General features: G+C 47.1%; 1 protein-coding gene across 1 annotated transcript in view; it reads right to left on the bottom strand.

The window, feature by feature from the left end:
• Nucleotides 1–13541, bottom strand: part of bub1bb (BUB1 mitotic checkpoint serine/threonine kinase Bb) — a 133557-nt gene that overhangs the window by 103352 nt on the left and 16664 nt on the right. The window contains exon 2 of the mRNA XM_078233456.1: nt 2576–2763. The gene's annotated coding sequence lies outside the window, so the exon portion shown is untranslated. The remainder of the gene's footprint in view (nt 1–2575; nt 2764–13541) is intronic.

Genomic DNA, 13541 nt, shown 5'->3' with positions numbered 1-13541 from the left:
CACTAGCTTTCGGAGCACTGCTCCTTCGTCAGGTAAGTGGGATCACAAACAGGGCATATAAAGACACAAACTCAATTAACAAAATAATGGTTGGAATGCGAGCCTTTACAGATAATCAAGTCTTAAAGGTACAGACAATGTGAGTGGAGAGAGGGTTAAGCACAGGTTATAAGAGATGTGTATTGTCTCCAGCCGGGACAGTTAGTGAGATTTTGCAAACCCAGGCAAGTCATGGGGGTTACAGATAGTGTGACATGAACCCAAGATCCCGGTTGAGGCCATCCTCATGTGTGCGGAACTTGGCTATCAGTCTCTGCTCGGCGATTCTGCGCTGTCGTGTGTCGTGAAGGCCGCCTTGAAGAACGCTTACCCGAAGATCAGAGACTGAATGCCCGTGACCGCTGAAGTGTTCCCCAACAGGAAGAGAACACTCTTGCTTGGTGATTGTCGAGCGGTGTTCATCCATCCGTTGTCATAGTGTCTGCATGGTCTCCCCAGTGTACCATGCCTCGGGACATCCTTTCCTGCAGCGTATCAGGTAGACAATGTTGGCTGAGTTGCAAGAGTATGTACCGTGTACCTGGTAGATGGTGTTCTCACGTGAGATGATGGTATCCGTGTCGATGATCTGGCACGTCTTGCAGAGGTTGCTGTGGCAGGGTTGTGTGGTGTCGTGGTCACTATTCTCCTGAAGGCTGGGTAGTTTGCTGCGGACAATGGTCTGTTTGAGGTTGTGCGGTTGTTTGAAGGCAAGAAGTGGGGGTATGGGGATGGCCTTGGCGAGATGTTCGTCTTCATCAATGACATGTTGAAGGCTCCGGAGAAGGTGTCGTAGCTTCTCCGCTCCGGGGAAGTACTGGACGACGAAGGGTAGTCTGTCCGCCGTGTCCTGTGTTTGTCTTCTGAGGAGGTCGGTGCGGATTTTCGCTGTGGCGCGTCGGAACTGTCGATCGATGAGTCGAGCCCCATATCCTGTTCTTATGAGGGCATCTTTCAGCATCTGCAGGTGTCTGTTGCAATCCTCCTAATCTGAGCAGATCCTGTGTATACGGAGGGCTTGTCCGTAGGGGATGGCTTTTTTAACGTGTTTAGGATGGAAGCTGGAGAAGTGGAGCATCGTGAGGTTATCCGTGGGCTTGCAGTACAGTGAGGTGCTGAGCTGACCGTCCTTGATGGAGATGCATGTGTCCAAGAATGCAACTGATTCCGGAGAGTAGTCCATGGTGAGTCTGATGGTGGGATGGAACTTGTTGATGTCATCATATAGTTGTTTCAGTGATTGTTCACCATGAGTCCAAAGGAAGAAAATGTCATCGATGTATCTAGTATGTAGCATCGGTTAAAGGTCCTGTGCAGTGAAGAGGTCTTGTTCAAACCTGTGCATGAAGATGTTGGCAAATTGAGGTGCGCATTTGGTCCCCATGGCTGTTCCGTGTGTCTGGATGAAGAACTGGTTGTTGAAGGTGAAGACATTGTGGTCCAGGATGAAGCGGATGAGTTGTAAAATTGCATCTGGAGACTGGCAGTTGTCGGTGTTGAGTACTGAGGCAGTTGCAGCAATGCCATCGTTGTGGGGGATGCTGGTGTGGAGTGCTGAGACATCCATTGTGATGAAATGTGCTCCTGGTTCAACTGCTCCATGTGTGCTATAACTGAAGGTCGATCTCATTGCTGATAGTGGAAGCTAGCTGGGCACAAATAGAGTTCTCTGTTTCCAACTTCACGGCAATTCAAAAGTATTTAATTGGCTCTAAAGTGCTTTGGGACATTCTAAAATCATGAAAGGTTTTAAGTTTATTTATTAGTGTCACAAGTAGGCTTACATTAACACTGCAATGCAGTTACTGTGAAAATCCCCTAGTTGCCACACTCTGGCACATGCTCGGGTACACTGAGGGAGAACTTAGCACGGCCAATGCACCTAACCAGCACGTCTTTCAGACTGTGGGAGAAAACCGGAGCACTCGGAGGAAACCCATGCAGACACGGGGAGAACGTGCAAACTCTGCACAGACAGTGACCCAAGCCGGGAATTGAACCTGGGTTCCTGGCGCTGTGATGTAGTAGTGCTAACCACTGTGCCAACGGTGCGATATATCTGAGTTGTCTTTCTTTTCATTGGTTGCAACAGAAAACATGGAGCGATGGAACAGTTCAACCAACAGTATCAGAGCCAGGGCGCCTCCCATTACTAAGTCACACTGCCACCTGCTTCCAAAGCTTCCTATCACTGCAGCTGACTGCAACCCCATACCTGAAGCATGCCAGAACATAACCAAGCAGTCGAGTAACCTCTAGACTTAATCATTCGAATGCACTCCTGCCCGCCCCCCCTCTTTAACTTGTGCTTGGCCCTCTCTCCACTCACATTGTCTGTACCTTTAAGACTTGATTACCTGTAAAGACTCGCATTCCAACCATTATCTTGTAAATTGAGTTTGTGTCTGTATATGCCCTGTTTGTGAACACAGGCCCTCACTCACCTGATGAAGGAGCAGATCTCCGAAAGCTTGTGCTGCCAAATAAACCTGTTGGACTTTAACCTCATCTCCACAAACATTTTGAATGGACCTACCTTATATTAAGTTGGGGTTGGCACGGTGGCACAGTGGTTAGCACTGCTGTCTCACAGCACCACTGCAGGGAAGTCCCGTGTCTGCATGGGTTTCCTCCAGGTGCTCCGGTTTCCTCCCATAGTCCAATGACATGCTGGATAGGTGCACTGACCATGCTAAATTCTTCCTCAGTGTACCCAAACAGGCGCTAGAGTGTGACGACAAGGAGATTTTCACAATTACTTCATTGCAGTGTTAATGTAAGCCCACTGGTGACTAATAAATTAACTTTACTTTTGATCTTTCTCTAGACCCTAGCTATGACTGTAACACTACATTCTGCACCCTCTCTTTTCATTCTCTATGAACGGTGTGCTTTGTCTGTATAGTGCACAGGAAACAATACTTTTCACTGTATACTAATACATGTGACAATAATAAATCAAATTAAAAATTCATGACGCTGCTCCTCATGTCCCAACTTGCACAAAGACTCTTTCACCCCTTTGTTCACTGACCCGCACTGACTCCCAGCTCAGCAACACTTTGATTAGAAAATTCTCACCCTTGTTTTCAAATACCCACTCTTAGCCTTGGCCCTCCTTATTGCTGCAACTTCGTCCAGCTCCACCAACCCTCTGCGATATCTGCTTTTATCAAATTGTGCTCTCTTGAGCATATTCTGGGACGACACGGTGGTTAACACTCACAATGCCAGGGACCCGGGTTCGATTCTGGCCTCGGGTCACTGTCTGTGTGGAGTTTACACATTCTCCCCGTGTCTGCGTGGGTTTCCTCCGGGTGCTCCAGTTCCCTCCCACAGTCCAAAGGTGTGCGGTTAGGTTGATTGGCCATGCTAAATTGCACCTTCGTATCATTAGCAGGATATTATCATTAGCAATATCATTAGCAGGGTAAATAGGTGGGGTTACGGGGATAGGGCGTGGGTGGGACTGTTGTTGGTGCAGGCGCGATGGGCCAAATGGCCTCCTTCTGCACTGTAGGAATTCTATTATATCCTATTTTAATCAATCAACCATTGGTGCCTGTGCCCTCAGAGCTTAAGGCTGAGATCGCTGAAGGTGAAGTCACCATAGGATCTCATAGAATCCCTACAGTGCAGAAGGAGGCCATTCAGCCCATCGAGTCTGCACTGACCCACAATCCCACTAATGATGGAGAAATGACACCAAGAGGTGGGAATTGAAGAAACTCTGCCCCTCCTCCCACTGTATGAAGCATTGGAGGATTCTCAGACACGAACGCAGGAATTCTACTGCCCCGCCCTAAACAGAGTCAGAGCGGGCGAGGGGCGGACAACGGAAATGCCCGTTGACATCGGGGGGACATACTAGAGCCCTTTCTTCCTTCCTCCTGCCCATCTTGGACACTTTAGTGCACCTGACACCTATGTGACAACAGTGGCTACAAGTTAAAAGTCTTAATTGGCCATAAAGTCCATTGGGACATTGAGCTCAAGGAAGGTGCAATATAAACCTGATTCCTTCTTTATCTTCCTGCCATTGGTGTTTCAGCCACATCGACAGTATGAGGTATGGAGTGATATAATGGAACCAATGGTAATGTGCTGTGAGGGTCAGCTGACCAGGCATAGATAGAAAGCAGAAGGGGATTGTGGGGAGCATTTCTGGCCTAGGGTGTGGCACATGTGGTGGTGTAATAAAGTTTCTTTATTAAACCTGTTGCGAAGTTGGTGTTTGTAAAATTGTCTGTTAAAAAGGTGGTGTTTTTATTCTGTAGTTTAAAAATGATGCAAGTACACAGAGAGCCCAGACTGAAACATTATATCAAAGACCGAACAGTAGTGTTGCCAAGACAACAGGCTGTTTTTGAATTTTGCCTCATCAATTTAAATTAGGCACTTGGATAACAGCAGACTATTAGATTTAAATTTGATGCTTTGGTAACCAGAAAACCAATCCTATTGTGGGGGTGTTGGTATGTCATCACGGGTATAAGAGACAGATCTCAGCTCCAGAGAGACACAGCAACTGCTCTCTGCCACAGCAACAGTCTCTGCCACAGCTAATAGCTTTTAGCTCAAAGCCTCATCTGAATTGTAAAGGTACCAAAAGAAGACAGAGATTCTAGACAGTAGAAAAAGGACAGAAGATTCTTGAACTTGAACTCTCACGAACTTGATCGAGTTTTTCGAGGAAGTGACGAAGATGATTGATGAGGGTAGGGCAGTGGATGTTGTCGACATGGACTTCAGTAAGGCCTTTGACAAGGTCCCTCATGGCAGACTGGTGCAGAAGGTGAAGTCGCATGGGATCAGAGGTGAGCTGGCAAGGTGGATACAAAACTGGCTCGGTCAAAGAAGACAGAGGGTAGCAGTGGAAGGGTGCATTTCTGAATGGAGGGCTGTGACAAGTGGCATTCCTCAGGGATCGGTGCTGGGATCTTTGCTGTTTGTAATAAATATAAATGATTTGGAGGAAAATGTAACTGGTTTGATCAGTAAGTTTGTGGACGACACAAAGGTTGGCGGATTTGCGGATAGCGATGAGGACCATCAGAGGATACAGCAGGATATAGATCGGTTGGAGACATGGGCGGAGAGATGGCAGATGGAGTTTAATCCAGACAAATGTGGGGTAATGCATTTTGGAAGGTCTAATACAGATAGGAAATATACAGTAAATGGCAGAACCCTTAAAAGTATTGATAGGCAAAGGGATCTGGGTGAACAGGTACACAGGTCGCTGAAAGTGGCAATGCAGGTGGAGAAGGTAGTCAAGAAGGCATACGGCGTGCTTGCTTTCATCGGTCAGGGCATTGAGTTTAAAAATTGGCAAGTCATGTTGCAGCTTTATAGAACCTTAGTTAGGCCGCACTTGGAATATAGTGTTCAATTCTGGTCGCCACACTACCAGAAGGGTGTGGGGGCTTTGGAGAGGGTACAGAAAAGATTTACCAGGATGTTGCCTGGTATGGAGGGCATCAGCTATGAGGAGAGGTTGGGGAAACTTGGTTTGTTCTCACTGGAACGAGGGAGGTTGATGGGCGACCTGATAGAAGCTTATGAGAGGCATGGACAGAATGGATAGTCAGAAGCTTTTTCCCAGGGTGGAAGAGTCAAGTACCAGGGGGCATAGGTTTCAGGTGTGAGGGGCAAGGTTTCAAGCAGATGTACGAGGCAGAATTTTTACACAGAGAGTAATGGGTGCCTGGAACTCGCTGCCGGGGGAGGGAGTGGAAGCGGATACGATAGTGACTTTAAAGGGGCGTCTTGACAAGTACATGAATAGGATGGGAATGGAGGGATATGGTCCCTGGAAGGGTAGGGGGTTTTAGTTCAGTCGGGCAGCTTGATCGGTGCAGGCTTGGAGGGCCGAAGGGCCTGTATTTTATTTGTTCTTGAGTTCTTTGTTCTATTCCAGAAGACAAACCTGGTTATATTTTGAGAATGACTAAAAAATTCTATTTTTTTATTAATGAGTGGGAATTGTGTTTGTTGGAACAGCATTCCATTAGAATTGTGTTTTATTCGGTTTGTTAATAGTTCAGTTAACCTGTTCACTGTTAGAGAAATAAAGTGTCACTTGTTGATTTTACAGAGTGTCAGGGAGTTATTTTGATTTAACAACTAAAAGTGATTGAAGAGCAGATCGTACTATTTCTCACACACTTTCACAGATTATGAAGTGAGGTACCCTCTTTGAGTGATCATATGTTAGCTCTCAGAGAGGGAGATCAGCCTCCCCTTTATAACAAACCTTTACTTTGTGAAGTTAGTTCGTTTATCGCTTGCTACTGGAGTATCCCCACTGCCGCATCAACATGGAGGAATTTGTAAACAAGAGTGTATACTGATATCTATATGAAGTGGTGGGAGATCTGGGTGGTTGATTAGGACAGCGGTGTTAGGTGAGTGGCATTCAGTATTGGACGGGATTCTGATGACAAAGCTTTTGATTTGGGGCTCCCATTGCTTTCTGCAAAGTTTCAAAACAGCCACGACACATTTGCTGATTTTATATAGGTTTTCTCTCCCCTCTCTTCATGTGCCATGTCCTATGAGGCAGGACCAGTGAAAGAAATCACGGGCCCTGGTATATCTCCTCTTTCAGGCCACTTATTCCCAAGCACATTCTTCCACTTAACCCTCCCCCTCAATCATGCATGAAACCTTTGCCCATTTCATAATTCACCAATCACAGGAAACGTCCATTGTTGGCATCTGGTTTACAAATATTGTCCAATATATATGCAGCATGGGTCATTAATTGTAATGACTTCAATCAGGCCATTGAGGTTGGACTATTGGAATATGAAGTCCCTGATTACGGAGTCAATTGATGGGCCAGTCAGGAAATCTTTTCCTTGTATTTAACCGGAAGTGTCAGTTCCTCTGGCACTCCTGAAGGTAGCATGCTGACTGATAGCACTCTGTGTGCTGCTGTTGGAATTGTAAGTAAAGGGATTTTGGTGAAGGGACTTTGGCCTCCGAAGACTTATTATATTAATATTATGAGCAGTAATGATAGAGTGCAGTGTTAGTTCGTGTGCGTCCTATAGGTGATCCCACTGTGATAAACAAACCAGAGAATACAAATTTTACTTTATTAGCATTATGCAACATTGTTAAATTATCAGGAAAATACCCCATTGGTTATTTCTAACATTGTATAGACAATAACACTGGTTTCAGTGACGATGCTGCCCTCATTAACATGTCCCACCATCGTACCTCCATAACCCCCTCAACCACCTGTCACCCCTCCAACACCGTGAGCTCCACCCAGCCTTCCAACAACCCCACTTAACCCTTCCCCATCCTTCTAAACCTGGACTCCCCCTACCCCTCCAACACCAACCTCTCCCCAGCCCTCCAACAGCCCTTACCTTACCCAATCCCTCCAAATCCCCCCAAACTCTCCCCTGCCACTCCAATCCCCAATCCCCCAGGCCCTTCCAGCAGTGCCCACCTTTCCCCCCTCCCTCCAAAAGCCCCCAGACTCTCCGTGTCCCTCCAATGTTACTTTCTTCATTTTATGAAATGCGTCGCTGGCCATTCCAGTCCTTTGTCTCATGTGTTGGTCGTACTTTCCTTCCAATGTTAACCCACTTCTTAGGTAACAACATTTCATAGAATTATAGAATCCTTACAGTGCAGAAAGAGGCCATTCGGCCCATCGAGTCTGCACCAACCACAATCCCACCCAGGCCCTATTCCCGTAACCCCACACATATTTACCCTGCTAATCCGCAGGGTCAATTTGCCACGGCCAGTGCAGCTAACCCGCACATCTTTGGGGGGGAACTGGAGCACCCGGAGGAAACCCACGCAGACACGGGGAGAATGTGCAAATCCTGCACAGACAGTGACCCGAGGCCGGAATCGAACCCGGGTCCCTGGTGCTGTGAGGCTGCAGTGCTAACCACTGTGCCACCCAACATTTGTCTACCTCTGTGACCTTTTCAATCTTCGCTGTGACCTTACATTCTGGTGTGATTTCCTTTTGGACTCTACGAGACATTTTGTTTTCTTACAGTTTACAAGGGTTTCACAACATTGATAATCAATCGGGATCCATATAACTGTGACCACCCCCCCCCAAGCTCTGCTCCCTTCCTCCAGCAGATCACTCAGCTTTACTTTAGCAGAAGCTTTCTCAGTAATACAGCAGGGGGCAGTATTGTCTGGAATTTAGAATGTGGGTACTTGAGTTTACACTGGGCCTCATCACATTAACATCTCTCAAAGCCCTTAACTCTCATTGTATTGTTAGTGATGTGACTTGTTGCGTTGGCAAGTGCATTCACCATTCTCTGTCCTGCAAACGGCCATGGGCTCAGCATATCATTTATTTTTTATTCCTGAGTGGGGGAGTGGCAGGAACACTGGGAGAACTCTAAAACAAAAGCAAAGTGCTGATCGAGAAGGAATTCTGAAATATTAACAGAAAACGCTGGAATTATTCGGCTGGTGATCGTAGAATCCCCCACACTGCAGAAGGAGGCCATTCAGCCCATCGAGTCTGTACCGACAACAATCCCACCCAGGCCCTATCCCCATATTTACCCTGCTAATCCCCCTGACACTAAGGGGAATTTTAGCATGGCCAACGCACCTAACTCGCACGTCTTTCAGACTGTGGGAGGAAACCGGAGCACCCGGAGGAAACCCACGCAGACACGGGGAGAACATGCAAACTCCACACAGTCAGTGACCCAAGCGGGAGATAGCAGTGCTAATCACTGTGTCACTCTGCTAATTGTTTCACTCCCTACAGGTGCCGCCGGACCTGCTGAGTGTTTCCAGTAATTTTGGTTTCTCTAATGCCTAATTAAGTCTCTATTCTCTACTTAAAATAGGATTGGAATAATTAAAGATGGCTAAACTTGGAGTAACTTCTCACTGAGATTCCGTGGGAGGATATCAGTGATGACATCTGCATGCATGGAGACTCAGGGCGAGGTTTTCCCGGAAATCAGCAAAGGCTGATAGGGCGGGAAAAGCGAGGCTGAAGTTGCCAACCGCAATGGGAGATTGGGATGGCATGGTGGCAAAGTGAGTTAGCACTGCTGCCTCACAGCGCTAAGGACCCGGGTTCGATTCCTGGCTTGGGTCACTCTCTGTGCGGAGTTTGCACATTCTCCCCGTGTCCGCGTGGGTTTCCTCCGGGTGCTCCGGTTTTCTCCCACACTCCAAAGATGTGTGGGTTAGGTTGATTGCCCATGGCAAATTGCCCCTTAGTGTCAAGGGGACTGGTAGGGTAAATAAGTGGGGTTATGGAGATAGGGCCTAGGTGGGATTGGGTTGGTGCAGATTCGATGGGCTGAATGACCTCCTTCTGCACTGTAGGGATTCTACGATTCCTTCACCGTATACCATTTACAAAAAAAGCCATCAAGGGATGGATGGGTCCCATGACATATTGCTGGTGGCGTGGCCTCTGATTTTCCCACCCTGCTAGAAACTGAGTCCCTCGAGGATTGGATCACCGTTTTTAAAGGTTCACCTTAGACCCCCCCACCACCGCGCCCCCCCCCCCCCCACCACCGCGCCTCCCCCCCCCCCCCCCCCCCCCCCCCCCCATCATCCCCACCCCCAACCCGCATCCTGGCACTGTCCTCCGGAACTAACCCCTATCACTGTTCCCTGGCACTATGCAGGCATTACCATGGCACTGCCCCATGCCAGTCCCTGGACACTGACCCCTTGGTGCTGCCCCTTAGCACTGCCCCTTGGCACTACCTGGGCACTGACCCCCGGCGCCACCCTGGACGGTGCCTGGGGGCGGTGCCCAGACATGTCCCTCTCCCCTTGAGCACTGCACTCACCTGAGCTCCCCTGCGAGCTCTGCTTCCCAGGTGCATGCCTTGGGAGACCCGTTGGGTTTCACACTGCCCTGCCATTAGGCTGACCTGATAACGATGTGTTAACAAATGGAAATGATGTTCCTGATGTCGGATGTTGGGAAACACACCCCATCACCCAATGGGGAAGGGGACAACTGCTTCATGAGTTTACGTTGACATAAAATGTTATTTGGCTGTTCTCGCGATATTTTAAACTCTCGTCATTGAACCTGCCTGACACAATCAGGAACAGAACGTCCAGGCCAAGATTCAACAATTGCAGCAAGACCTCTTTACTCCTGTACTCCAGTCCCCGTGCAATAAATGCCAATCTGCCATTTGCGCTCCTAATTGCTTGCTTCACCTGCATGTTAGCTTTCAATCACTCACGGACAAGGCCATTTTTCCGCATTATATTCCATCTCCGAAAGGTTAGTCATGACAAGGATCAATTCCGGTCTCCCAGATTCCCTGGATCCACTACAGTTCGCCTATTTCTGCAACAGGTCTACAACAAATCATAGAATCCCTTCAGTGCAGAAGGAGGCCATTTGGCCCATCGAGTCTGCACCGACACAATCCCACCCAGGCCCTATCTCCGTATTCCCATATATTTACCCCACTATTCCCTCTAACCTACACATCCCAGGACACTAAGGGGCAATTTAGCATGGCCAATGCACCTAACCTGCACATCTTTGGACTGTGGGAGGAAACCGGAGCACCCGGAGGAAACCCATGCAGACAAGGGGAGAACATGCAGACTCCACACAGACAGTGACCCGAGGCCAGAATCGAACGCAGATCCCTGGGGCTGTGAGGCAGCAGTGCTAACCACTGTACACTGTGCCGCCATCGCCCTGGTCCTACACTCAACCCTGGAATACCTGGATAACAATGACACTGATGCCAGACTCCTATTTATTGACTACAGCTCAGCTTTCAACACCAATATTCCTACAAAACTCATCTCCAAATTCCGTGGCCTAGGGCTTGGCTCCTCCCTCTGTGACTGGATCCTGGACTTCCTAACCCATTGACCGCAATCAGTAAGGATAGGCAACAACACCTTCTCCACGATCATCCTCAACACCGGTGCCCCACAAGGCTGTGTCTTCAGCACCCTACTATACTCCTTATATTCTTATGACTGTGTGGCCAAATTCCCCTCCAACCTGATTTTCAAGTTTGCTGATGACACCTCTGTAGTGGGTCAGATCTCAAACAATTATGAGATGGAGTACAGGAATGAGATAGAGAATCTGGTGCGATGATAATAATCTCTCCCTCAATGTTAGTAAAACGAAGGAGACAATCATTAACTTCAGGAAGCGAAGTGGAGGACACGCCCCTATTTACATCAGTGGGGATGAAGTGGAACTGGTCGAGAGCTTCAGGTTTCTAGGTGTCCAAATCACCAACAACCTGTCCTGGTCCCTCCATGCTGACGCTATTGTTAAGAAAGCCCACCAATGCCTCTACTTTCTTTGGGTGTTAAGGAAATTTGGCATGTCCACTGTGACTTTCACCAACTTTTACAGATGCACCATAGAAAGCATCCTTTTTGACTGTATCACCGCTTGGTATGGCTCCTGCTCTGTTCAAGACTGCAAGAAACTACAAAGGGCCGTGAACGAAGCCCAGTCCATCACGCAAACCATCCTCCCATCCATTGACTCTGTCTACCCTTCCCACTGTCTTTGAAAAGCAGCCAGCATAATTAAGGACCCCACGCACCCCGGACATTCTCTCTTCCACCTTCTTCCATCGGGAAAAAGATACAAAAGTCTGAGGTCGCGTACCAACTGGCTCAAGAACAGCTTCCTCCCTGCTGCCGTCAGACGTTTGAATGGGCCTACTTCACATTAAGTTGATCTTTCTCTACACTCTAGCTATGACTGTAACACTACATTCTGCACCTTTTACTTCTCTTCTCTATGAACGGTATGCTTTGTCTGTACAGAGCGCAAAAAACAATACTTTTCACTGTGTGTTAATACATGTGACAATAATAAATCAAATCAAATCTCTGTTACCCAATCCTCAACACATGCCTGTATATTACTCTCTATCCCAGGTACCATGTGCTCTAATTTTCCTGAATGACCTCTTGTGTGAGACTGTTAGGGACCAGGTGAGAAACTCCAAGGTACATTATGAAGTCAGCCCAGACTCTTGCTTTTTTATTTTGGCATTAGGGTGAGCATAAAGTGTTTTGCTCCAGATTTGGTTTAGTTGACCCACTAGGAAGCTTTTATCAAAATAAACTTTATTTAAGATCACAGTTATCATACAACAAAAAGAATTAGTCTAACTTTTACCAATTAAAATACTTAAAGAGGACAAAGTATAATTCTTAACAGATATATATCTCTAAAGGTCCAATGTAAGCAGTATCCTCATAGACATATATCCCTCTTCAGAATCAGCACAAAACAGATATGCTCACATGGGTGCTATGTTTCCAGCCTTTTAACCCCTCTGGACAAATACAGAGAGAGACACTTGTCTTCTGACTCCCATATACCAATTTCCAGAGAAGGATATTTCCTCAAACAGCAGATCCTCAGAGAAACAAACCGAGTCTCTGGCAGATGAGGTCTCTAGATATCAGAGAGAGAAAGGGCTATTTCTCTCTGTAGCTGCCAACTCTGTAACTGACTTGATTTTTCTGTGTAAGCCTAGCTCCACTCAGTCACATGACCTTACTTGTCAATCAACCTAATCAAGCCCCACTCTGCAAAATCCCAGGGAAAACACTAAAATAACAGAACAGCATTAGGCCAGATTCAAACAAACATTCCAGTAATTCAGGCCAATTATGCAGCTGCTGTAACAAGTGGGCTGCCAGATGCAGACAAAACGGCACCAATAATGAAACAAACTGTTAAAACAGGTCCTGCACAAGAAACATGACCCTCACACATTTCTTAAAGGCACAGTCTCATCACAGGAACCTTATCAAAAGCCTTCTGAAAATGTAAGTACAAAAGAGTCACTGTTTTTTCCCTTCTCTATTCTGCTGGCAACTTCCTCGAAAAAACTCTCCGACAGGGTTTGTCAAACGGATTCCCCTTTCATAAACCCGTGCTGGCTCTGCCCAATCCAGTAATTATTTTCCATGGTTTCAGTTATAATACATCTCACCATTTTCCCTCTGACTGATTTCAGGATTTAAGGTCTGTAATTTCCTGCGTAGGACTTTATGGCTTCACCTCGGTGTGTCTCCCAACAGTGGGTGCAACGTATCAATTAAATTCCTGTTTACTTCAGCAGTACTGTAATACCCCTCCCACCAGGTGGTGGTGGTGGGGGGGGAGGTGGCATAAAATTTTGGCCCCAGTTTTCTCTCTCCCTCTTTTCTTAACCAGCGGGGCTACATTCCAAGTTGCAGGAATCATTTCCAGATTCTGTACAGTTTTGGAAGGTGTGATAACCCCCATGAGTTCCATGAAGAATCCTCAATCGATCTCCCTGTGCGGGCTCGTTGAATACCAGTTCCCTTGGTAACAGGCAAATGCCTACCCAAGAGGAACTCATCACTTGAGCCCTTTATAAGGCAGACTCCAGCAATGGTCTGCAGAACCCATTGGGAATTAGTATGTACACCACAGGTTTAACTTTATGATTTGAAATAAACATTATTCCTTTCCAGTT

The sequence above is a fragment of the Mustelus asterias genome, chromosome 18, assembly GCF_964213995.1.
Source record: "Mustelus asterias chromosome 18, sMusAst1.hap1.1, whole genome shotgun sequence".
Classification (NCBI taxonomy): Eukaryota; Metazoa; Chordata; class Chondrichthyes; order Carcharhiniformes; family Triakidae; genus Mustelus; species Mustelus asterias.
This window is presented reverse-complemented; position numbering and strand designations above follow the sequence as displayed.